The sequence below is a fragment of the Tyto alba genome, unplaced genomic scaffold (genome assembly GCF_018691265.1).
Source record: "Tyto alba isolate M040663 unplaced genomic scaffold, T.alba_DEE_v4.0 Super-Scaffold_13, whole genome shotgun sequence".
Taxonomy (NCBI): Eukaryota; Metazoa; Chordata; class Aves; order Strigiformes; family Tytonidae; genus Tyto; species Tyto alba.
In genome coordinates this window covers 10,405,021-10,429,058 of record NW_024881275.1, presented here as the reverse complement: position 1 = coordinate 10,429,058, position 24,038 = coordinate 10,405,021, and the positions used below count along the sequence as shown (strand labels likewise).

General features: G+C 40.4%; 1 protein-coding gene across 2 annotated transcripts in view; it reads left to right on the top strand.

The window, feature by feature from the left end:
• The window catches only part of PLPPR1 (phospholipid phosphatase related 1), a 134,531-nt gene that overhangs the window by 17,506 nt on the left and 92,987 nt on the right, over window positions 1-24,038 (top strand). Inside the window, exon 2 of one of the 2 annotated variants that reach the window (XM_042788105.1) lies at window positions 8,611-8,692. The exons of the other annotated variant lie outside the window; for it this stretch is intronic. The gene's annotated coding sequence lies outside the window, so the exon portion shown is untranslated. The remainder of the gene's footprint in view (window positions 1-8,610; window positions 8,693-24,038) is intronic. 2 annotated transcript variants of the gene reach the window in all.

The window sequence follows — 24,038 nt, the reverse complement described above, 5'->3', positions numbered from 1 at the left end:
AATTATTTTGGAAGTTTCTATGTTGGCTCAGCAAGACAGATGCAGCGTGGCACTTACTTATAAGTATATAGATAATAATAAAATCCTGTGTCTGAACATAACCTAACCTTTGAGTGCTGTTTAGAAGTGTGCTTGTCAGAAATTCACATTGTCTTTCTAAAAGAGGCTGCACCATGTTCAGCCATCCTCTGTAGCACACAAGGTTAAAGGAGTGGTTTAGACTAACAGTGTTGTTTGCTGCTGAGTGGCATGCTTGTAGAGCCAGTTGGTAAGAGGTGAAAAAAGTCTTGTGTTTCAGTGTGAAATCAAAGCATTAACATCAGATGAAGCCTTTTTCTGTATAAGAAGATAAGCTAGGAAAACCAAATGGAGAGGAGAGCAAAGGTTTGCTCCAGACAGATATAAAGTGATTGAGATTAGACCACTGACACAGCATACTGAGCTGGCTCTACGATGCCATTTGGGGCCCAATACTTGATGTGCTGGTCCCTTCACTCAGATGGATGTGTGAGAGTGATGGTATACACTCGGGCTATTCTCAGTTTCTATACAAATTCCATTTCTGAGATTCAGTTTCTTGGTCTCTGTCCTGTTGTCCTCTTTATTTTTTTAACCATCTGTCAGGCTCATTAGATCCACTGGACTGCTGTATTCTCTCATCCAGCTGTTTTATAGTCTTTATTCCAGAGCTCAGCTGCTGAAATTTGCTTTACATTGGCTAGGCTGGTGTTGCTTCCTGTTCCCAGCAGGGTTGAATTTCATCGCCATTATGTATTCTTTATAATGCTTATGATGAAATATATTACATTTTTAAGAACCCTTAATGTGTCATGTTAATCTCTTGGTGCCTAGCACAGGTGAACTCCCATTGGCTTCCATGCATATGCTTCGAGTCTTGACTGCATGGATTTATCAAAACCAAACATAAAAAATGTATATAAATGGTATGGTGCTTTTTTTACTTGCTGTTATTTCCTTTAACTTCTTTGGTTTTTTTTTTTTTGTTTTTTTTTTTTTTTTTCCTATCTAAAACCTTATTTAAGGAACTCTCTAAGTCTGTATTCTTAGTTGCAAAGAAATTGAGACACGTAAAAAGAGAAAGCTACAAGCTCTGGTGACTTGCATAGTGTAGAGGTAGCCTAGGCTGTGTTTTCCTGTTCCATTTGTGTCCAGACAGACCTGTGATACTGTACAGAGACCAGTAAAGCAGAAAACTGCTCTTTGTAGTGCCTCTCCATTCGTTCATTCATACTTGGCTTGGCTGAACAGAAAGGAGATCTCGGGGAACAGTAATTGTTATCTGTCTGGTGGAAAGAACAGATGTGGTGATCAAAATAATGTCCTACAACTTCAGAAACAGGTTCAGCTACTAACACTGTTTCTGACCTTGCCATGATGTGGGTGTCCTAGTCTGTTGATGGCAGTTGAGAGCTATCTTTGTAGGCTTTGGCCTCTGAAAAAATTAGTTGCTACCACTGTCTTAGCCTTCAAGCAATCATGAGGACACATGGAAGGGAGAAAGTCTTCATACTCTATGGACAACGAAGTTTATTGGTTTTACCTAGGTAGACTTGTTAGCTGCAAGAGTTTGCAGCTTATTGCTGCTAGATTTTGCACTGGGAATTTAGAACACGGTCCTTTTTTTCTCACCTGGATTGTCTTTTTCTTTGTCTTACACATTCACCAGGGTTTCTGTTATTGAGCATTGTCCCTCCAGCTGTGAGTTAGAGAACTTGCTTAATTTCACCTTCCTAATAGTAACAGATGAATCCAACAGCTGTAGTTTTAAAAGGAATCTGGACTGTTATGTATTGTAGGGTATGTGCAATTGCAAGATACTTGCAACACAGGTGGCAGAAGATGAGGGTAAAAGTGTCATTAGCCCAGAGTACCACTGATGGATGCATGCACACACTGATGGCGTGTGTAGGAAGTTGGATTTTTTTCCTGCCTCATCATTTTCTTCTATCACAGCAAATGGATGTCCATCCTCCACACAAGATGCAGATAAAAGCTAACTGCTTCTGCTGGCTGATCTCTTGATGACTGCTTTTGTTGGTGCTACTGCTCTGTCTTACTCTTCTTTCTTGTCCCTCTGCTTCTTGCTTTCAGAAACCACATATGCAAAATTCACTTTCTCTGCTATTAAAGTAACAATGCTATATGCAGGCTTTTTTAATGAATCCTGATGAGTATTCTAGGCTATTCAAAAGTACAAAGTTGGCCATTCTGATGTAAAAATTATTTTTTGTGTAATGGCTTTTTGAAGGATAAATGTTTTGCTTTCTTTAGAGAGCGTTCTGTTGTTTAAAAACTGACCATCTGACAAACAACTTCCGTCTGGAACTGTACTCGTTTTCTTTGGTGGTCCAGGGTTCTTAGCCAGACTACATCCATGTAATGCAGTAAGGCATGCAGGAAAGGGGACTGCGCTGCCTTGGAATGGCACATATACAGTGCTTCTTTATAACATTCTTTCACCTCCAACCATTTCAGACCAAGGACTTCCCAAGTTGGATGTGATTTCTGTGTAGAGAGGAGAATAGCAAGCATATTTTTACTAGGTTTTAATTCACTAGAGAGCGCACCACATGAGCAGGGAGAGACAGGGAAATAGCTAAAGCAAATTTATCTTCAAATTGGAGGTGACATCTATGAAAAATGTTTTGTGCTTTTTTTGCCTGGCCAAGCTTTGCCTACCAATGTCTTCACAGCATTAATCACAACTAAAAGGTTCTGTGGGAAATCTTTTGCTCTATGTTAAGAAATACTAATGAGGGTATGGACTTAATGTTTTGTCCCTCTTCAGAGGATTGCTTGCAGCAGGCAGGGAAGGAAGGCTGTCATCAGAAAGGTTTAATTCTGGAAAGGAAGCAAGCACCTCCTGCTCACAAGATGTGTATATTATCTTGCTGTTAAGGAACCATAAGCATGAGATTGGCAGCCACTAGTATTTCCAGTGCCAGAAGAGGCAGACAGCTTGTAAATGGCCTGACAATGGGCAAAAGACCTGTCTGTGCTCTTAACTGGGATCTAGGTTAAGAAGAGCAACCTTATATGCAAACTCAACCATGAGAAGTCTGGCTTTGTGTGGCAGTTGCATGGTGGCACATCAGGACTCACAGCAATTGGACACCTTAGGTCTTGTATCAGAGGTCATGCTGTTTCCCTCCTCCTAGACAAGGAAGGAAGGAGAACAGGACAGCACTGTCCAATGAGGGCAGGGAGACTAAAATGTTCATTACAGGCTTGTGATGCTGCCTGCCTGGCTGAACTTTTCTTGGGTGCAGTGATCCCTGAGTCTGTGGAAAAGCAAATTTAATATGTTTACACTTATGCAAGTGGTTTGGTTTTCTGGTATTTTGTGTGTTTATGTCTGAAGCTTGAGTATAATGCAGGTCTAATTGGTGTATTAACACTGTTTTTCAGACCAGAAAAGGCCTGTCCTTACAGTCCACAACCAGGAGTATGTAACCACCTCTGATGTGACCTCCTCATAAACAAATCCCAAATGATTTTGGGCCAGACTTATTTACAGCTAAAATACTTACAGACCAAAGCCCCAAAGTGGCACACTGGTTAGTCTGTTTTTATCTCCAACCAGTTTCTGGTTTGTATTTGGAATAGTAACAGGGAGACAAAAGTTTTCTTGTCTCTTATTCAAACATCAGCATGTCTGAAAGACTCTCTAAATCAGGCATGTTTAAAGTCAGGTCTTTGAGATTAAATGCTGAGAGCCGAAATCTATTTAGAAACTCTTTGGTGCACACTTACAGCCCTGTGAGTGTGCAAAAGCTTGCCTGTAGTCTTGGAGGCATATTTCATCTGAACAGTGGCAAGGAGTGCTTGCTACTCACAGCACTGTCACTTGCTAATGCGCATGGAGCTTTGTGGGCAAGGTTTTCTGAATCTTCCAGCGTTGGCCTAACCATCCTCCCATAGCAACTGATGGTACAATTTGTACAGATTCCAGTGAATTAAGGGTTTAAGCCTAGTGCTGTAGAAAATCCTGTATAGAGAAGTATTGTCACAATAGGGAAGCATTGTCACTGTCATATTAGACTGATTCTTAACCATTTCTAAGGGGAGACTGAACCAAGCATGCAGACATCATAGCAATGAGTGGAGAGAGATCTGAAGTCCCTGCTTGATAAATGCACTAGCCAGCACAGTATTATCAAAAGAAAGACCTCTGACAAAAGGTATTCACTATCAAGTAATAGCATAAAATACTGTGGTGGTTGGAGTATGTCATATATTAAGTTTAACAAACTTCTTGAATACGTCCTAACTTTAAACTGCGATGGTGTCACCAGACTTAAACGGTCACATCAAAACAATTTTTGTTTCTTGAATTATGACCTTTGTAAATGGCAGAGCTGGCTAAACCAAGGACAGTGCTATCACCTTCTGTTAGTTTTAACTGCCTTTTCTTTGAGATTTAACAATGAGAGACATTTTATTTATATTAATCATCGCTAGCTGTGGCTGCAAATTGGATTTGGTTTGAATGAAGAATTCGTTAGGTCAACTCAAACTCACTAGTGCTGCAGTCTTAGTCTTATTATTGAGATCACTCCAGGCACTCCATGCACTTACATTGCAAATCACTCTGCTTTTAATACCACACACGTGTTTTGTGAATAAAGCCACAGTATTAATCCATTCCTTGTCTTTTCAAGTAAGTGCTTGTTACAACGTAAGCACCCAGACTGCTACAGTGTGAATCTTGGAGATGCCCATTCCCTTGAAGTCAGTGAGTGAGGTCAAAAGCAAAACTTCCAGGTTCCTCTGCAGTTCTCATTTGGGCAGCACAGGCATCACAAGCCTCCATGGGTACAGGTCAGGCAATGCAGCCCCAGTGGCCGCAGCCCTTATTTTGGCCAGTTCTACCTTCTTCTGCAAATCTGCAGCTCCTGTTTACCTGCCTGTTCACGTCGACATTGTTCTATGTCAAATCCATTATTTTTTTTTTATTTTTTTTCTCTCTTGTTGAATATGGCTGAAACTCGGTGTGTTATGTCTTCAGCATCAGTTGAAAGAAAATTATCACTATCCCTGTGTCATGAAGACATGTCGCCCATTTCTCCTTATTCGAGGGTAGTTTGATTTCTTCCATGTTGCTGAGGTAAAAAAGAGTGAGTAGGTTGTCACCCTGTCCCATCTCCAGCTTTGGGAAAGCTTTCCTGGGACCAGTGGGGAATGGGAAAAGGGTAAGAGGGCTGGGGTGAGCGCTAGGGTGGCAGAGGGGCAGGCTGCCTGCCCTCCTCTCCCCGCAAGCCCTGTCAGGGAGGATGGGCATGAATCAATGCCCTCAAAATCCAAGGCCAAGGAATAAGTAGGTTGGGAACTGCTGATTCCTCCATTCCTTCTGGGATCACACCTGAGTTCAAACAGCTGCGTGGTTTAGTTGACAAAAATACTCTAACATCCCTTGCAGACAAGTCTTGCAAGAGTGAGCTTAATTTTTTTTCCTTCCCCTCTCCCCCTTAATCATATCCTTTGTAATATCTAAACGAATCTGTGTCAGCTTGGTTTCAGTATCTCTGCTGAAGGGAGATTAATGTCAGTGTCTCTGCTAGGGGTTGCCCAGGGCTGCTCATGTCTGGTTCCAGACATCTCCAGCCAGCTCTAGGCCTGGCGGTGGGTTTTTGGAGCAGTCTGGAACCAGCCATGACCAGCCCAGCCCCTCAGCCACAGGTGCAACTGCCAAAACGTATGGAAGAAAAGGCAAAAAATGCTGAAGGAGCAGAGGAGTGAGGAAGGAGGACTGAGGGATGGGAGGGAGAAGAGCAAGGAGGAGCAGGCAGCTCTGAGCAGCATCCCGGGGCTGAAGCAGATCTGCCCTGCTGCCTGCATAGAGCCTGTGCTGGGGCAGATTTCCTGACAGGTACTGCAGCCTCGGGGGAGAGCCCGGAGCAGGGGAAAGGGTGAGTCGGAAGGAGCAGCAGAGAGAAATGGCCATGTTCTGACCACCCTGTGCTGCTCCAGGGGCTGCGTGTTTGGGGGAAGGTGTTGGTTTGTTTGTCTTTGTTTCTCACGACCTGAGTCTGTTTTGACTGGAAAATTAATTTCTGCCCAAGTCAAGTCTGTTATGCCCACCACAGTAATTGATAAGCAATCTCCTTGTCTTTGCCTCAACCTGTGAGATTTCTCATTCTATTTTCTCACTGTCCTGCTGAGGAGAGGGAGTAATGGAGAGGCTGGATGGGAATTTGGCCCTTGGGCAAAGTTAACTCACCACAGCACTGCCAAGGAAGCACCTTTAACTCTAAATAAATATCTCTTTCATTCTTAGGGTCTCTGTTAGGATATGATAAAAACCTGGTTTCACATTTTCTTTAGCAGTAGGAAAAAATAATCTCAAACAAAAACCTGCTGAATCATTACACAAGACCCAGAGGATATAATTCTCTTCTCAGCTGTGTGAGGAAACTCAGAGTAGCTGATCTCAGTCATCTGCCCTGGTCTTTGAAACAAAAACTTCTAACCAGTGGATGCTCTGAAAAATGTGCATAAAAGCTGCCCGGGTCTTCGGGGGAAAAAGGCTTGTTGTTTCTGATATATGTGAAACTCTTCTTCAGAAGTTCTTAAGGATTCTGTAGATGCTGGGACTACAGAGGCAAAATGTGGTCCCTTTACCCAAACAGCTCATGATCATAGGCAGCAGTTCCCATATTTTTCTGGTCAGGAGGCCGTTCTCAGGAACAGGCAGGCCACGTGGAATAGATGTATCTCCCTCAGTGGAATCTCCTTCGGCACCCTTCTAGCATCTGGAAAATTACCCTTGTGTAGCTGATTCATGGTTTAGGTGTTACTGATTCTTTTTTTTTTTTTTTTTTTTTTTTTTTTTTTTTTTTTTTTTCTTTCTGTAAAGAAAAAGAATGCTTCTTCTAGGTAAATACTTTGAAATCAGAAGACACTTCTAAATACAGATTTTTACCTTTTTATAATGCAGTGTTAGACTCAAAGCAAGCACTGGCTTTTGAAAGGCATACTTGCTCGGAGCAATTAATTTTTGTGCTCCTGGATCTGCCATTGAGGCTATGTCCTGGTTAGAGGGCAAGCTCTGCCCTCTTATCTGTGCTGGAGAACAACAGACTGTAATGATAGTGTTACTCTGCACCCACAGGAGGCCTGTAAATAGATCGTGATTCAGGCAGTGATGCATGTCTAAATGCAGGCTCCACGGTCTCTCCCATTTACCCTTTGACTTTTCTTCAGTGTGTCCTTTTGCAACGTCAATTTCAGACAGTCTCTAAGAGCATGCAGGTGGAAGTAGAAGTGGTATATGATCCCAGAGAGAGGTGTGGGTTTTCTGCCAGGCGCTTGTCTGTATAGTCACCTACAAGCCTGCTGTCATACTCTATATTGCTAGCATGGAACCCTTTGAAATTATAAATTTTCAGCTTGCATGCATACAAATCCACCAACAGCCTCTATCCAAGTGTAAATTTCCAGAGAAGGTCCAAAGTTTCTTCATAGTTGATGACAATAATATACTATTTCAAACAATAGAGTTCAAATGGGAGTGTTAAACACTGCTCAACAAACGCCCTTTAAACACAATGCTAATAGAAACATTTTCACTCAGAGACAAAAAAGAGCAGAACTGCTGTAAATTGTGGTCATGTTATAAAAGAATAGCAATAGGACACTTCTGTCTTGAGCTGCTAGAAAATAGTAACTTATTCTGGTCTCAGTCACAGCTCTGTCTCTAATCGCTTTCATCTCATTACCCTTTGCTGAGCAAAAGATAAAGCAATTTCAAATTTCAAAACAGATGCCCTGCTGTCAGACTGGGGCAATGCCTTCTCAAATCTAAAGTGGAACATGTTTTAAGTGGGTCACTCTTTATCTTCAGAGTTTGCTTGCCTTCAGATGTGAAGTCGGGCACCTGTCCTTACCAAAAGAAAGCTTGACTGCATGTAGAGGCGCTTTTGCATCTGTTTGTGGAGGAGAAATCAGAGTGGCATGTCAAAACTTTTTTTTAGGCTTATAGTTATATTTGGAGACCAGTACACCACATTAAATGGTCTCTTTGTGTTCATATTTCAATCCTTTCAACAGTGTTGTAATGGAGTTAAGAATTTCTGTAAAAGTATGCTAAGATGTCTTAAAGCTGGCATGACTGCTGAATGACAACAGCAAATGCAGTCAACTGCCATTACAGTTAGATAATCAAACTTGTAATGGTATTTATTTTTTCCTATTGGGAAGAGGTAATGCATAATGTCAGGTTAGGAACAAACATTATTGTATTTTCAGGGTGGTAGAGAACTGACTATTTTTATTCTGATCATCAATAGTAATTCAGTGTGTTCTTCATTAGAGTATTAGCCTTTCTTCTTTCTGGCTTTGTTTTCATGCAGAAGAGGCATTTCTGGCTTTGAGAAATTTACAAGTCCATATACATAGTGTGTGAAGCATAGTACTCCCATTGCATTGCTTTTGCTGAGGCTTCAACAGAAAAAAGCCCACAGAATACTTTCAAATCCTCCATAAAAGGGCACTGATGTAAAAAAAGTTTTACGATTAGTCTGCCCTTGCCAAAAAATCTTAAAAAAAAAATCTGTTATCTTTAATGAATTTTTTTTTTTTTTCTTTCAGTGAACACTAAAACGTATTGGAGATTGTTCTAAACTGAACCAAACAGAGCCTCAACCTTCAGTATATGTGCTAACAGATCCAGGTATAACTCCAGTTATTTTTGTGAAGCTGTCATTGATTTCAGTGGGTATTTTGTACAGTAATTGAAAGGTATATTGTGACCTGGAAAGAGTGAGTTAGTCTTGCTGTGGCTGGATGTAGATAGTTGCCTGGTCTTAGACTGCCTGTAAAAAGCCCAGTACCACACCTGTCAATCTTATCTCGTCCGAACAGTAACTGAATGTAATTGGTTCAGTTTTGAGTTCAGGTCCCATCAAAACAAAAGGAAAGTAATGCAAATGTCTATTTAACTTCTGTGGCTTGGACAGGAAAAATCTTGACTCTTGTCTTTACTTTGCCTTAAAACAGGAGAAGCATTTTCTTCTTTTTCCGGTTTGTCACATAAAGAGTTAGTTAAGCGAGTGTCCTGGTTTGGGTTGGAATAGAGTTAACATTTCTTCTTAGTAGCTGTAATAGTTCTGTGTTTTGGATTCAGTATGGGATTTTGAATGAGGAGAATGCTGATAATACGCTGATGTTTTCAGTTGTTGCTGAAATCTCAAGGACTCTCCAACTCCCCATGTCCTGCCCATGTGCAGGTGTACAAGAATCTGGGAGGGAGCATGGCCAGAGCACCGGACCCAGATTGGCTAATGGAATATTTCATATCATGTAATGTCTTGCTCAGTATATAAAGGAGGGGTGGCCAGGAAGGAGGGGCTTCTCTCTCACTTCTGGGATTACAATTGCGGGATCTTGGTATTTCGGGATTGCTAGCCAGGAATGGACTGGGTATCAGTTGGCAGGTAGTAAGCAATTGCATTGTGTGTTGCCCGTTTATACTTATTATTATTGTTTTGTTTTATTTCGATTATTAAAATGTTTTTACCTCAACCTATGAGTCTCTCTTTGCTCCCTCTAGTTCTCTCCCCCATTCCCAGGTGCTGGAAGGTGGAGGTGAGCAGCTGTGTGGTGTTTGGCTGCTGACTGGGTTCAAACCACAACAGGGGGACAAACTTGTGAACTTCAAAATCTCTTTTATAGGAGAATGGATCCACAGCTATGTCTTCTAGTTCTTCAGAGAGCCATGCCTCTTCTCTGTCTCTTCCTGGTTTTCTCATAAAGGAAATCTTACTCTGTATCAGGGAGGAGATGCAGTGCAACTAGCAGAAGGTTGCATTTGTAGTTTAAATATTTTTGCAGGCAATTAACTAGATTAGTCAAGATAGAGTGGGATTTTCAACTAACAATGACTTTACTCTTTTCTGTTTGCAGTTTCTGTAATATGAGTTCAATAGTTCTGAGCTTCTGTTTGTGTCTGTATTGACTTTGAGACCCTTAGTTTGTCCAAGCTGGCCATATAATTTTCAGGAATGCTTATGCTGCTAAACTTCAGAATGAGCAATCACAGTAAAAAAGTCCTTGAGCATCAGTAAGAAGCAAGGCAAAAGCTACATGCTTTGTAGACCTCCCTAAAGGAGAAATTGCTTGTCTCTGAGAAAGAGGCAGGCTGGTTTTATGATATGAGACTGAAATACGGTTTTTCATCTTCCCTCTGGAAATGAAGCAACTGGGGAACAGATCACCTCTGCCTGCTCCCTCTTGGGCCAGGCCTTAGACAAGAAATCTCTCCAAGGTCTACTAAGAGATGAATCATTTGTAGACATCAGATTTGTCTTCACCTCTGCCATAAGAATGGCCATTTTATGGCATTCTCCAGCCCCAGCTGCCCTGTTGTGTCCCTTGCAGCTTGGTAGCACTGCTTTGCCTCGAGTACCACAAGGGGAAAATATGTTTCAAAGTACACTCCTGTGCTAACCCTATCCCCCAGGAAATGTAGTGCAAGCCTTTTGTCCTCATGCCCACTCCTTGTTGGCTTTTGGCCTTGGGTGGGTTCATGCAGGCTGGTGCAATACCTTGGTGACTGCCTGAAGTAATATCATGTGTATGTTTCAGCCCAGCTTCTGCATTGGAGGAGGAAAGGATTTTAGCTTGGGGTTGCTTCTCATGCTCAGGTTTAAGCCATGTAATTCTGAGCCAGAGCTGTTGAAATGGAAAAGGGGAGAAAAGAGGACTTTGTATAGTTGCGTATGGTTAACTTTCATGTTTCACTTCAATGAGGAAAAAAAAAAAAAGTCCATGTAGGTTACGTTACCTTCATTTTAAGACATGGAGAATCTTATCCTACTGATTTGGTTGGAAGCATATTCAAATCCAGTATCCCTGGGAAGGTTATAAATTCTTTATATTTCATTTGGGCATAGTACACTGGATCTTGTGAACAGTACTTCCATGGAAATTACCAGACAGTTGGGTAAAATACTTTTGATGGGGTGGGTAAATGATAACGTGTCAAGAGGGTAACATGCAGGAGAATGACTGTTGTGAGAAAGCAAAAAATTTTGCATTTTGAAAATGACAGATCTGACTTCATGTATTCTTTGGTGACTCTGCAGGGCAAGCAAATACAGCCAACAATGGCATCTGCTACAGGACTTACAGTGCAGGTCTTGCAACCAGGAACTGAATTCTTTTATTTTACTATGTGTGGATTAGGTGCCTGGTGCTTTTTAATTTTTTATTAATAAGGTAGAATGTAGGGTGTTGAGAATGCTTTCTTTAGACCAGAATAAAGCAGTTTAGACAATGCCAGAAGTGTATTTCCAAAGCAAAAATGCAGCAGAAGATAGAGATCTGCTAAGTGTAAATTCTTTTTTAATATGCACAGATGGCCCAGCCTCCCAGCAGCAGCAGGATGGGAACAATACTGTGTTTCCTTACAGTGCAAACAATGATGACAGACTTCTTCAGTCTGTAAACCAGGCTGAGGAGCCGCCCTGAAGGGAAACCAATTGCTAACTGGGAGATACAAGGAATGCAGCCAGTGCAATATGAACACTTGCACAAAGCAGGTGTAATTAACAGCTTTCACATTTATGGACCTTGTTAATGAACTGGAATGATGAATTGCAGTTCAACGAATTTCCAGGAACCTATAATGCAGCAATAGCAAGCAAATCTGTAAGACTTCTGATTTGTCTGAGTCATGTACCCTTTGTTTGAGGAAGTTAGACTTTGGCAGTGTGCTATACACTGTCGTCTCTTCATGATGAATATGCTTTGGGCATCGTGCCAGGATGTAATTATTCAATATGATGAAGTAGAATCCTATCTATTTATCGTGTTTATGCTTCAACACTCATCCTTTCATTTTATTTTCCCACATGCCAAATGAAATTTAATATGTTGTTATTTGAATTTAATACTACAGTTCATGGTATTAAATTGTACAAAAACATTTTCAGATGATAAGCTTATTGCCGACTGTGTTTGAAATGCCTTAATGGAAAAGAAAAAAAAAAAGGAGGTCTATTATTGCTAATGGTTCTGTATAGAAAGAAAAACAAAACATGTCTCACACCAGTGAACTAACAGGTGGTTTAATAGGGCCATGATCTGAAACAGGACAGACTATAATACATTGATTAAAAATCAGCAGTTTCAGTTGGTCAATACAGTAGCTTAAGGGCAACATTGTTTGGGTTTGCTTTTAACTAGAATGGGGTTTTACAGTCTTACTTTTTTTTTTTTTTTTTTTTAGAATACAGAAAGTTGCTGACATTTAAAAATGAACCAGCACTGAGCGTGATCTGCATGCACTTTGTGAGAAACTGCATTCTCTAGCTTCAGTACAGCAATTGTTGGTCACAGTTAATCCAAACTCTTTTGTCTGGTTGCAAAATCACTGTTAGTGTGAGTATGCAGTGTCCTTATCTATTGCACACTTTGCAAAGATTTATTTTCGTTTGATGGAGAATACAGCAACATAACTTTCATAGAGAATGAAGGAACTGAGTTTTGTTGAAATACATGGGAATATATCTGTGAGAAAATGAACACCAGTGATTTAATCAAAAGAGTTGATGTTGTGTCTTTTAGTCATTTTCAGCTGTACCTTACTCAGTAAGTGTTTCTGTTGAGATTTCCTATGGAGTCCAGCTTTATTTATGATGCCACAGTCTGACCATTACCTGCTTAGACTTGAGTATTTACAAAAATGTAAGAGTACAGTGAAATTAACATTTCACACCTTGATGCCAGGATAAGGTGTCCTGCACTGTCACTTGCCTTTAGTTCAGTAGTTTGAACAAGGAAACAGATGAGTTCTAGTCATGTAACTGAGGAGAAACATACAGAAAATGGTGCTGTACCATTAGCAGGACAAGATACTGATCTGAGTAGAGAGGTAGACTTAACTGTTCTAGAGAAAGAGGGCACAGCTGTGTAGAGTGGGGTTTTGTTTGAGGCTGGTTGTTTTTGGGGGTGTGGGGGTTTTCCATCCAGAAGTTGAGCTTCATGTTTTTTCCTAGGCATTGTGAGAGGAAGGGAGCCTGTGTATTTTAAGAAAAAAATCTGACTGCAATTTAGAGGCGGGTATAGTAGAGAATATATGCTGCATATGTATGTTTCTTCTCAGTATGGTATGAATTTTTTTCAGCTTGAGCAAGAGTTTCTTTTCATGCTTTCACAACTTACCCTTTTAACTTTGGCGGTTGTCTCCTTGTGTCAGACAGACAGGATAGGAACCAGTCACATAAGCAGGGCTGCAAAGGAGTTGCTTTGTTTTTATCAGCAATGTAACCCCAGTAATGGGTCATGAGAAGGCTTGTACTGCAGTGATGTTGTTGACTACTCTGAATTTTCTACTAAAATAGATAGGGAAGAAAAGCAGCTTACCGTTCTTTAAGAGGTCTGTAGTGAAGAAAAAGAGTGATTGTTTTTAGTATGCTAAAACACATGCAATCACCTGGTTGCTTGTCACTCATCTTTATGAGAGTTGAGTAGCTGTAGCCTAACTGTCGTAATGTGCTTTTCCTTTTCGTCTAAGGGATAATAGCATAGTATCTAGCTCACAGAATTCTTTGGACGAGTTTCTTTAGACTTACAGATGCTGAATTATTAAAACATAAAATGTCATGGAGCTCAGAGATTAAGTGACATGCCTAAAGTCAGTCTTCTGTCAGTGTAGTGGCAGGGGTAAGAACAGATACTGCTTTCCAGAGTCCCAGTCTGGTGCCTCAAATGCATAGGAAGAGCAGGCCTTTTAGAAGAAGTGCATAGCATTGATTTTGAGAGCATTAACCTCTACCTGCAGAGGTGAAAGCCTTGTGCATTAATTTGTTTCCTTAGCAGCAGCAGGTGCCCAGCAATTGCACAGAAAGGAGGATTCAAGGAGCAGGAACTGCCATAGGCTGCTGTTGATGGATAAGCAGCATAAACAGGTGTAAGGGTAGAGGTACTTGGTTATGTTATTCACCAGTTGGGTTGGTTTTTATTTAAATGCATTAAAATCTGCTAGCTCAATCATTTCCATGGAATGCCAAACAAATCAAAAACCAGAGGCCTTATAATAACAAGAGGGAGTGGTAGATAAATGTGTTCAAGAATTTCTTCACTGAGTGTCAAACGTGTAGAGCTGATCGATTATTCACTTTTCTTTGTCAAATGTAACATGTTTTTATAAATAAATAGCCACTTCTTTTTATTGTAAGGGAATATGCAAATCTGAACGCTGTGAGATTGTGCACCCTCAGCAAGTCTGCCAGTGACACCGAGCTGTGTGGTGTGGTGACGCGCTGGAGGGCAGGGATGCCATCCAGAGGGACCGGCACAGGCTGGAGTGCTGGGCCCCTGTGAACTTCATGGAGTTCAGCAAGGCCCAGTGCAAGGTCCTGCACATAGGCCAGGACAATCCCAAATACAGGCTGTGTGATGAGTAGATGGACAGAAGCCCTGAGGAGAAAGGCTTGGGAGTGTTTGTTTACAAGGAGCTCAATATGAGCCAGCAACAATGTGCTAGCAGCCCAGAAAGCCACCCGTGCCCTGGGCTGCATCAAGTGAAGCGTGGCCAGCAGGGCCAGGGAGGGGATTCTCCCCCTCTGCTCCGCTCTGGGGAGACCCCCCTGCAGTGCTGGGGCCAGCTCGGGGGCCCCCAACAGCAGAAGGACACGGAGCTGCTCGAGCGGGGCCAGAGGAGGCCACGGAGATGCTGGGGGGGCTGGAGCAGCTCCCCTGGGGGGCCGGGCTGAGAGAGTTGGGGGGGTTCAGCCTGGAGAAGGCTTATTGAGGCCTTCTGGTACTTAAAGAGGGACTACAGGAAAGATGGGATGGGACTCTATCAGGGAGTGCAGGGTTAGGGTGAGGGGTAACAGTTTTAAACTGAAAGAGGGTCGGTTCAGGTTAGATAGAAGGAATAAATCCTTCCCTGTGGGGGGGGTGAGGCACTGGCCCAGGGTGCCCAGAGCAGCTGTGGGTGCCCCCTCCCTGGAAGGGTTCAAGGCCAGGTTGGATGGGGCTGGGAGCACCCTGGGCTGGGGGAAGGGGGCCCTGCCCGGGGCAGGGGGGTGGGGACTGGATGATCTTTAAGGTCCTTTCCATCCCAAACCATTCTGTGATTCTATAATATTTAGCAGATTTCACTAGCATTTCTTCCATACTTGGAGAAGACATCTCTCCTCTCAGGAGGAGAGTATGCTGTCTCTTTGCTTGTAGAAACAAAAGTGCGTCCTGTGGAGCTGTTAAGAACCCTGTTCCATTAAATCCAAAACATTTAATAAGATACATTGGCATCAGTTAAGCTTTTATCATGGTATATTTTACAGTTGGTCACTTCTGACTAGGGATCAAGGGAGAAAAAACGATCTGTGGGTGAAAACATGATCCTGAATTTCTGGACCTGAAAATGGGCGATTTTAAGAAAATCGCAACTTGAAAAGATAGGCAATTTCCAATGCAGAATGAAAACACAAGTCTACTGGTTTGCCAGGATACAGTATATCCTTCTGACAGTTCTATTTCTTAATCTAGTACATGGATATTAGACAATCCTAGCTGTTTTACCTCTGTTGTACTGTTGAGAGGGAAGAGGAATCCTGATTTGAGATAGAGAATAGAATGGAAGGTATAGGAAGGATGGGAAATCACAGTACGGAACAATGCTATGATACAAACATTGTATACAAATACCAGAATGTGAAGAAACTTCCTTGAGTCATTTAGAAGTGAATATAAACAGAATGAAAATACAGAGATCTCAGACTGACATCTCTTTGTTGGAATTATTGATACACAGAGCAAAATCCTAACTCAGATAATATTTTCAGGCCCAATCATTTTCAGTGCAACTTAAAATTTCAAAAACGTCATCCTTCCTAACCTTCCTAAAGATGTGAAAATCCTTCAGTCACTTATAAGAACTAATAATAAGATTTTCTTGGTGTACACATTTTCATATGGGATCCCACCTTTTGAGTTAACTCCCATGTTATCAGATGAGGAGTGGTAAGGGGTTGCATTTATTTCTGAGGAATGTGCCTTTAATGTCATCACACACCTGAGGCTTGAGCCTTGTATTGAAGCTGGAAAGTGTGTGTTCTAGGTGTAGAATATTTAAAAAGGTCAATTCCTTGTGTTGTAAAATTGTTAACTATGGCATTTCCATGTTTACTGCTGAGTTTCTTGCACTGTTAGCAAGAGGGATTTCTGGGAAGTTCCACACTGTCAGAAGCAGCTCTTTCTGGAAGTGCTAGATTTAGGATTTCACTGGATGTGGTTGATACCTTGATCAAGTATAGTCTCATCAGCTGACAGGTATTTTCTACAGATGAAACAGCATTATTGTACTGAATATAGTCCTGTTATGATAGCTGTTTTTCCAACTGATTTCAGCAGGCTTGGGAAATGCCAGCTGTGTAATGACCTGTACAATCAGTGGCATCCTTTTCAAAATGGCAGCATCTGTTTCAGACCTGAAAAAACCCTTTGTGTTCTAATAGAAAATAAAAGATTTGTTGTTCAGAAATTCCATTTGGAAACAATGATTTGACTTTTCAAAATGAAGTGGCTTAAAAGAGTAAAAGGGAGCAGCATGTTTACCAGGTATGTGAATGTAATTATTCAACTGCTCAGATTTTTATAGAAAACATTAATAAAGATTGATGGACTCCACTGTGTCCAGTGGTTCCTAAGATGGTGAGATGACTCAAACCATAGTTGGCAGAAGTCAATAGTTCTTTTTCTTTTCTCCTCTTAAGATTTCCTAGCACCTGACCAATACAGACTTGCTTATTACACCTACTATGTCCTATTTAGGAGAGGAGTGCAGTAGGCACTATGTGGCTATAAATGAAGATATATACTTGAAAGAATTGTGATATTGTTTGTCATTTGGTTGCCCAACAACCACTTCTGAAATTGAATCTTAGAATTTACAGTGACTTAAGATGATAAGTGACTCATTAGGATGAAACATCTTACATTGCTATTGTTTTAATGAGATGTGTATAAAAAGTTTATTATTTACCAGTGTCTGCTCAGTTACAACTGTCAAAAGCAACTTAGTGATAAGAACACATGAGACAGAAGGGCAGTTGGCATATTCATTACTACAGGAATATATACCAAAAAATCTCAATTTGCTTGAAACCTTTGTAATTTCTCCTGGAATAAGAACAAACTTGGAATGACATTCAATCTGTTTTGATTTTTGGTGTTTGGGTATTTTTTTTTTTTCCCCAGTCATTGTATTTATTGTATTTTTTCCACTTTTATCTTTTTCACTTTACTAGAGAACTGTGATTTAAAGAAAGAACGCACAGTAAAGGTGGAAGAGAATAAACAAGAAGTTGGCAAGTGAAAGACATTTTTCGCAAAATTATGTGGTAAAAGTTGCCCAAAATGTAAATATTTTTTTTTGCACACCAGCAAAAAATAGCAGCCTTCCAATTTTCAGATAAAAAATTGAGGAAAATTTCATTAATTCTTCCTTGCCCACCTTTTTATTTGTTTGGAAAACTTTCTGGACAGTACTTGAGCTATACAAACTGTTAGTCAGAAAGTGAAGATTAGCTAGAGCTTTGTACCAGAGCAGGCACAGGGCAAGAGTAGCATCGGGTTCATCCAGCTGCCATCCCCAGGCTGGCAACTCAACATATGAACATGTGAATATCATGTTTGTTGGAAATAATTGTAAAAAAATCTCTGGGAAATCTTACGGAGGAGGAAGGCTGTATTTATTTACAAAACCTCTGAGTAAGTTAATTTTACTTGTATTCATTCTCTCATAGTTTTCCTTTAGTAACGTTTTCACTCCCATGTATTTGCAGGCACCAAGACCTGCCTTCTCAGGTAGTCTGTCCAGCACCACTTATGTGCAACACACAGGACAAGGGCAGCCGGTGTGTGACACTGAAGTACATCCCTAGGGTCCTTCTGGACTTGAGATAACATAGTAACTTTGGGACAGGTCTTTAATAACTTTTAGGAGGCTGCACTTAGTATGGAAATGTCCTGTGCAATCAAGATTTGGCTTCCTGTGATTTCATTAATCTCAAACAAGGTTGCTGCTTGTTATCTGTTTTCCATTGTTTGTTTGGAATATTTGTCTGCTTCTGTGGTAGAGTGTTGGAAGGAAATTCTTCAGTTATTGGAGAAATGGCATAGGTAATATTGCTCAGTCCTGTTGCCATCTTCCTGGTGAAGGGATGGAGATCATTGGTGCTGTGGTTGTGTCAGGGTGCAGCTTTCTGGGCTTGGCAGAAGCAATGTGTTCCCCACTTTTGCTCCTGGACTTCATGTCCACCCTGACCAATACAGTGTCTCCTTTTGTTTATTCCTATCTATCCAGACACACATGTTTATGTTCTTGTGACATTTATACCAACCTTAATGCTTCTGTTACACACCCAGGTATGTTCAGTCTAGCTGCTAGGCCATCCCACAGCTCTGTCAGTACACAAATTACTGCACTGTTTCTCAAGCTTTTCTAAATCAGAGCATTACCCTCTCTTCCTCCCTATCACTTCTTTGTCATGGTGTAATCCTTTTACAGGAAGGCCTTTGCAGAATGTGATAATTTATCAGAGTGCTGTGCTGGGAGCTCTGAAAGCATTTTACAGCTCTGACTTCTGAAATATCCACATCTTAATTTACTGGAGTGCCTACTGCACTTTTCACTATGTCAGCAGAACACAAAAAAGGTGAATACATTTAGAAATAGGCTTCTTGTATTTTTTTGCTTCTCTAATTTTCATGGTAGCATAGTGATGGGATACTGGACTGGGAAGTAGGAGACATGGCTCCTACTCCCCATGCTGCTCATTTAATGGTAACAGTTGTTCAGAAATTAAGATTTGTACTTATTACTGTTGTGATTTGGTATGTTTCTCAAGAGTCTGTAAGTCTGTAAAATTAGAGAAACACTTTGCCTGAAACACTTCATCTATTCCAGAACTTTTTGTTTGCTTTTTAATTATGAAGTGGCTGCTTTTTGTCACGGTTCTTGCAAGTTTCTAACCATATGGTGAGGCAGAGAAGTTTTTCAGATTGACCCTCCTGGAGATGTACATTATTTCTGCTTTGGATCTTCATTTCCCTGATAAATTGAATGCTTTTGCAAAATAAAGTCTTAATGTTGACTTCAGAAAGTGTTAGGTTCTTTTTTTTTGGTTTTGGTTTGGTTTGGTTTTTAGTTTTATTGCAGGCTAAATGCTTGGAATGTATGGGTAAGCGCTGATCTTACTGAATATTTACATTACTGCCATGAATATACATAACTCCCATGCTGGGTTGTATTCTGAAAACTTCCAGAGTGATGAAGCCTCTGTTTTAAATGAGCTTATATATCTTATATGAGAGGACTAATGTTACCTTAAGGATCTTTAAGAACATATCCCATATATGGAAATATTTTGCTGTTTAAAGATTGATCTGAAGTCTGAAATCAGCTGGAGCCTTCACTGTGTCCTCATGGGTGTCAGGGACCAGCAACGCAGCAGGTAGGATTTATCACACTCACAGCAAAAAGCGAGGGAGAAAGACAGCTGAAACTTGCTCAATGACATCTGAAATTACTTTGTGTTATTAGACTCCTATAGCATGCTGTAAAATTTGGGATGGCAGCTCTTCGTCAAAGAGAAGCTCATGTTGCTTTCATTAATGTGCTGCAGGGTGTATAAAGGCCTGCTTTATCCCAGATAATATGTAATATCTTTGTACAATTTGTAGCATTACAGGTGCAGTTGTTCAAATAACATCACATCCTGTTCCTTCAGTGCATTGGTGTAACCACAGAATAACTGCAGGTGTCAACTTGCTCATTTTACAGTTGTGTAATGCAGATCTGAATTACATCCACGGGACAGAGGCTGTAATGATTCTGCAGTTCACACAGATTAAGTTGTGCTTTTGGCTTCAGTGAGCAATGCGATGGATAAAAGTGATAATACAAATTGAGATCAAGTTTTATACTTTGCAGGATTGTGAGATTGCGTGTATTTAAAGCAGATAGGGCTGAGGAGACTTCTAGAATGCTGTCTCTGTATTCGATACTATCTCACAGGCTTTCTGCTTTCTTCAGGCAAATACTTATGCACTGTCTGAATACACTAGCTACCGAAATCATTAGTACTGACAGAATGAAGTTTAAAAAATGATTACGTGGTAATGAAAAGAAAGTAGTAGAAAAAAATGCCATTGCAGCTGACAGGCAAAAGAGCAAGATTTGGAAATAATGCTCCAACAGAATACTGAATTACTATTCTTTAATTCTTCATTGTGATAGCAAACACTTAGAGCACCCTGCCTTTTTATAATCAGGACTTTTTTGTGCTTTAGGGACTTCTCAATTCAGAGGTTGTGCATAGGAACATGGAGAAAAAGAGAGCAGAAGTAAAGATCATTTCAGTTATCCAAATAAGCATATGGGAGCTTGTCTGTATGCAGCGGCTCTTAAAAGCAAAACTGAAGCCTTATAAGTCTATCAACAGTTTCTTTAACCTCATTTCCATTGCTCAGTAGTATCTTGATGTTATATAGTGTATTAAAAAAGTGAGCCTCTGTACTGATTATCTGAAATCTGCTGTAAAACACACCTTAATATTTTAATTCCTTTGTTTCTAAATTGCTTTTTTGCCCTTTCAGCTACTCCTAAGTCTGAACAAATATTACTAACGTTGAGTAACTTTGTCTCAGCTTAAATTGGAAAGTCTTACTCCTTTATTCCTGCTAAAACAGTTTTTATTGTTGGTAATTCATCAAAGAAAGATATTATGCCTCTCTGAGACCAAATCAGTTAAGCTCTAAGTCCACTATGTATAAAAAAAAATACCTTTCTGTGTGTAAATATTTCATGGAGCGTATAATGATAAGGCAAATATGAGAAAGTCAATGACTAGTAGGTTCCAGTTTCACTTTCCTGAAATGTTTGCAGTTTTCTCTATTACGGAGCTCTATTTTTAAGATTATTCTTTGATTACAGGTCTGATCTGGCCTAAGGTCTGGCAGCAAAGGCTCTTTCTTAGGTTGAAGGAGGCTGTATTTTGTAATGAGGATCAGAGCTGGAGTGATGCTGAGCTCCTGCAGGTTCTCCTGGCATTGCCTCAATGCCCGTCTGTTCATACCACATGGCCTAGCATTTGGTTTATGCTACCTTGGCTAAATGAACTCCTGGGATTCACAGTGTGGCTTCAGAAAACAAGAATCATATGCAGGATACTGGCTTTAAAGGTTTGCACATTTTAGTTTTTAAAATATTAAGCTAGAGGATATATTTGCTTACTGGCAAGCCCATGTTTTGTTGCTATCTTCAGGGGGGGGGTGGTTCAATTCATGCACAAAACCTGCAAGACTGACTCTTTAAAAAGGTGCTCAGTTCCCTGTTGCTGACATTAAGGATCATAGTAGGTGCTGAAGTGGTTGTTATCAGTTGCAGTAAAATGGGAATCTGGTTTCCTTGCAGGGTGGAATAAGTAGTATCACCACCACTGAAAATGTGCCCTCAAGGTGACAGATTTCTGGCTTTATGCAGTAGAAACCTGTATAATACAAAAAAAAGGGATATGTTTAACACAGCAGCTATTCATATGAGAAATGTATTTAGATGTCTTTTATCTTGCTGTAAACCCTTAAGCTGGAAAAGGATGCAAACCTTGGCTGCTACTGAATCTGATTGTAATTTGGCTTTGGGTTTAACTAAGGTAGCATTAGGCCTAATATATTGTTCAGATTGATCCTAAACAAAACCAGAATTCTAGGCTAGGTATGCTATCAAATACATAGAATGTGTTTCCTGCCAGTTTATCACCAGGAATGGGTAGTAACTGCTTTTAAGGAGTACCTGGTTTCCAGTGCTGGAAAGCATTTTCCAAAACCTGACTGTAACAGATGTATCCATGTCCCTGATTCAAAAATCTGAAATCGGGATGCTGCTAAATGCAGGACTGAAAAATGAGGGAAATGACCTTATCCCCAGCTCCTGGGGACTGATTTGAGTTTTGGCTTGTCAATATCCATTTCTGCGAGGCAGGGATGGCAGTCACCTGAGGTCATGGCTCTGTCAAAGAGGGTGGATGGGCAAAGGGGGCTGTGCTTTTATTGTTTCTTTCTATACTTGCAAAATGTAGGGATTGCCTTGATGTGGGGTAGACTGGTGCCTTGCTTTCTCAGTCTGAAGAAAATAAGGAAAGATGAAAGGATGGAAGGATGGGACGGAGACAGGGAGAGAGGAGAAACCAGAAGAGAGGGAGGAAGTGTGTTTTCAAGTGAGACAGCAATAATGTTAATAGGATTAAATATAAGATCTTTATATCAATGCAAAGAACGTTTTTCAAGACCAGGATGTATGGCATATGTGGAGATCTCTCCTTTGTTTTGGCTTTGTTTGCTTTTGTTAAAGCATTTAATTTGCCTGCAGTTACAAATCAAATTCTCTGAGAACAGGAATAGAACAAGCAGAGAATTAAAACCTAGTCCCAGAGGCATATAGCCTCCATTTCACTCATCAGGTAATAGCAAGGGGGAATATCCTATGCTTGGGAAAGGGTGAGTTGTTTTTTATGTTTGCCATGATGCACAACAGCTGAAATAAGTAGTCTTTTTCACTGACTTTTGAGGCAAGGCAGTATGTTTACAAATACCAGCCAGAAGAACCTCTCCATTAGTCAAAACTACCTTTACAAAACAACTTACCCTTTTAGAAAGTGATCCTAGTTTTTGGTTTTTGTTTTTTTTTTTTTTTTTTCTATTTTAACAGCCATCCCTCTGCTTCCTAGAACCAAAGTGAATAGGAATCATAAAATATTAATGCTAAACATAGGCAGAAGGCACATTCACCAACCCAACTAAATGTTTACTGAGCTTCTGCTTATTATTGAGAACCTGTGAAGTCCTAGTATTTAAATGGAAAGAGATTAAGGGAAATGTGAAAAAGTTGCCATTTGACATATTCAGAAAACCCTGTTGCTCCACAGATAACATGCATAAACCCTCAAGAGGAAAGTGGAAGAAAAGGGAGGAGAGAGAACTGTGCTTATATGTTTAATTTTGTATTTTTGAAAGTTAGAGCTTGTTCAATCTTTCAGAGGTTTTTTGTTGTTTTTTTTTTTTTGGCTAATTAAAAGGGCTTTTCCCCACAGTAAATTTACAAAATGTTCAAGCTGAAAATTAAAATAACTGTTTTGAAAACAGATACTTCCAGGGCTTTGAGTTCCTTCTGCCTCTGACTTCTTTCCTCTCTTCTTTTCTCTGATGAGCACACACAAACACATGCTCTCTGTCAGCTCAGGATAGTAAAAAGGGTTTTAAAAGTCCAGATAGCATCCTGTTGAAAAGTTCTGTTTTTGAAAAGAATGCTTTTGCAGAGTTAAATTCTTTCTAACTCTAATAGCACTATATAATTGCAGTATGTTCTCTACTATTTTACCTGATATAATTTTAGGTGAGGTTTCCTTATGGCCCTTGGGAGGATGTTTCACTGTCTACAGTGTCTAAGACTACACTTAGACATATTCAGTGCTTGCACCTCAAAAGATGAAAAAAGAAAGCATGCAAAGAAAATGTAGCTGCTACAAGTTTGAGATTGACAACCAGTTGGTTTCTGTCACCTTTTTTTTTTTTAACTGCCAGCATAGGAGGTGACTATTTGAACAGCACTGTTTAGCTCATTACCTCAAGGAAGAGAGATTAGTGTCTTCAGCCAGAGAAGTTTCTTTGGTATAGGCCGGTGAAGGCTATGATAGTGACACGCTCATTTCTGTGTGCCTTTTCTTGCTTTTGGCTTAGAAAATAGCACTTTTTAAACCATGCTAAGCTTATCCAAACTGAAACAAAGTCATCTGTTCCCTAAAACTTGCACTGATTTTAACTAAGTAATTTTCCCCTCACACCGTAGGTTTGTTGCTCTATGTGTAAACAAAAGATAATTTTACAAGACTGTCTGGGTAATGGGGCTTATTTTCCATCTATTGTTCTACTGCAGTATCGTACTAGCAAGTTGGACTGACATTCCCCCCCACACTTCACCTCCCAGTTAGATCTTTGTGATTATTATCATA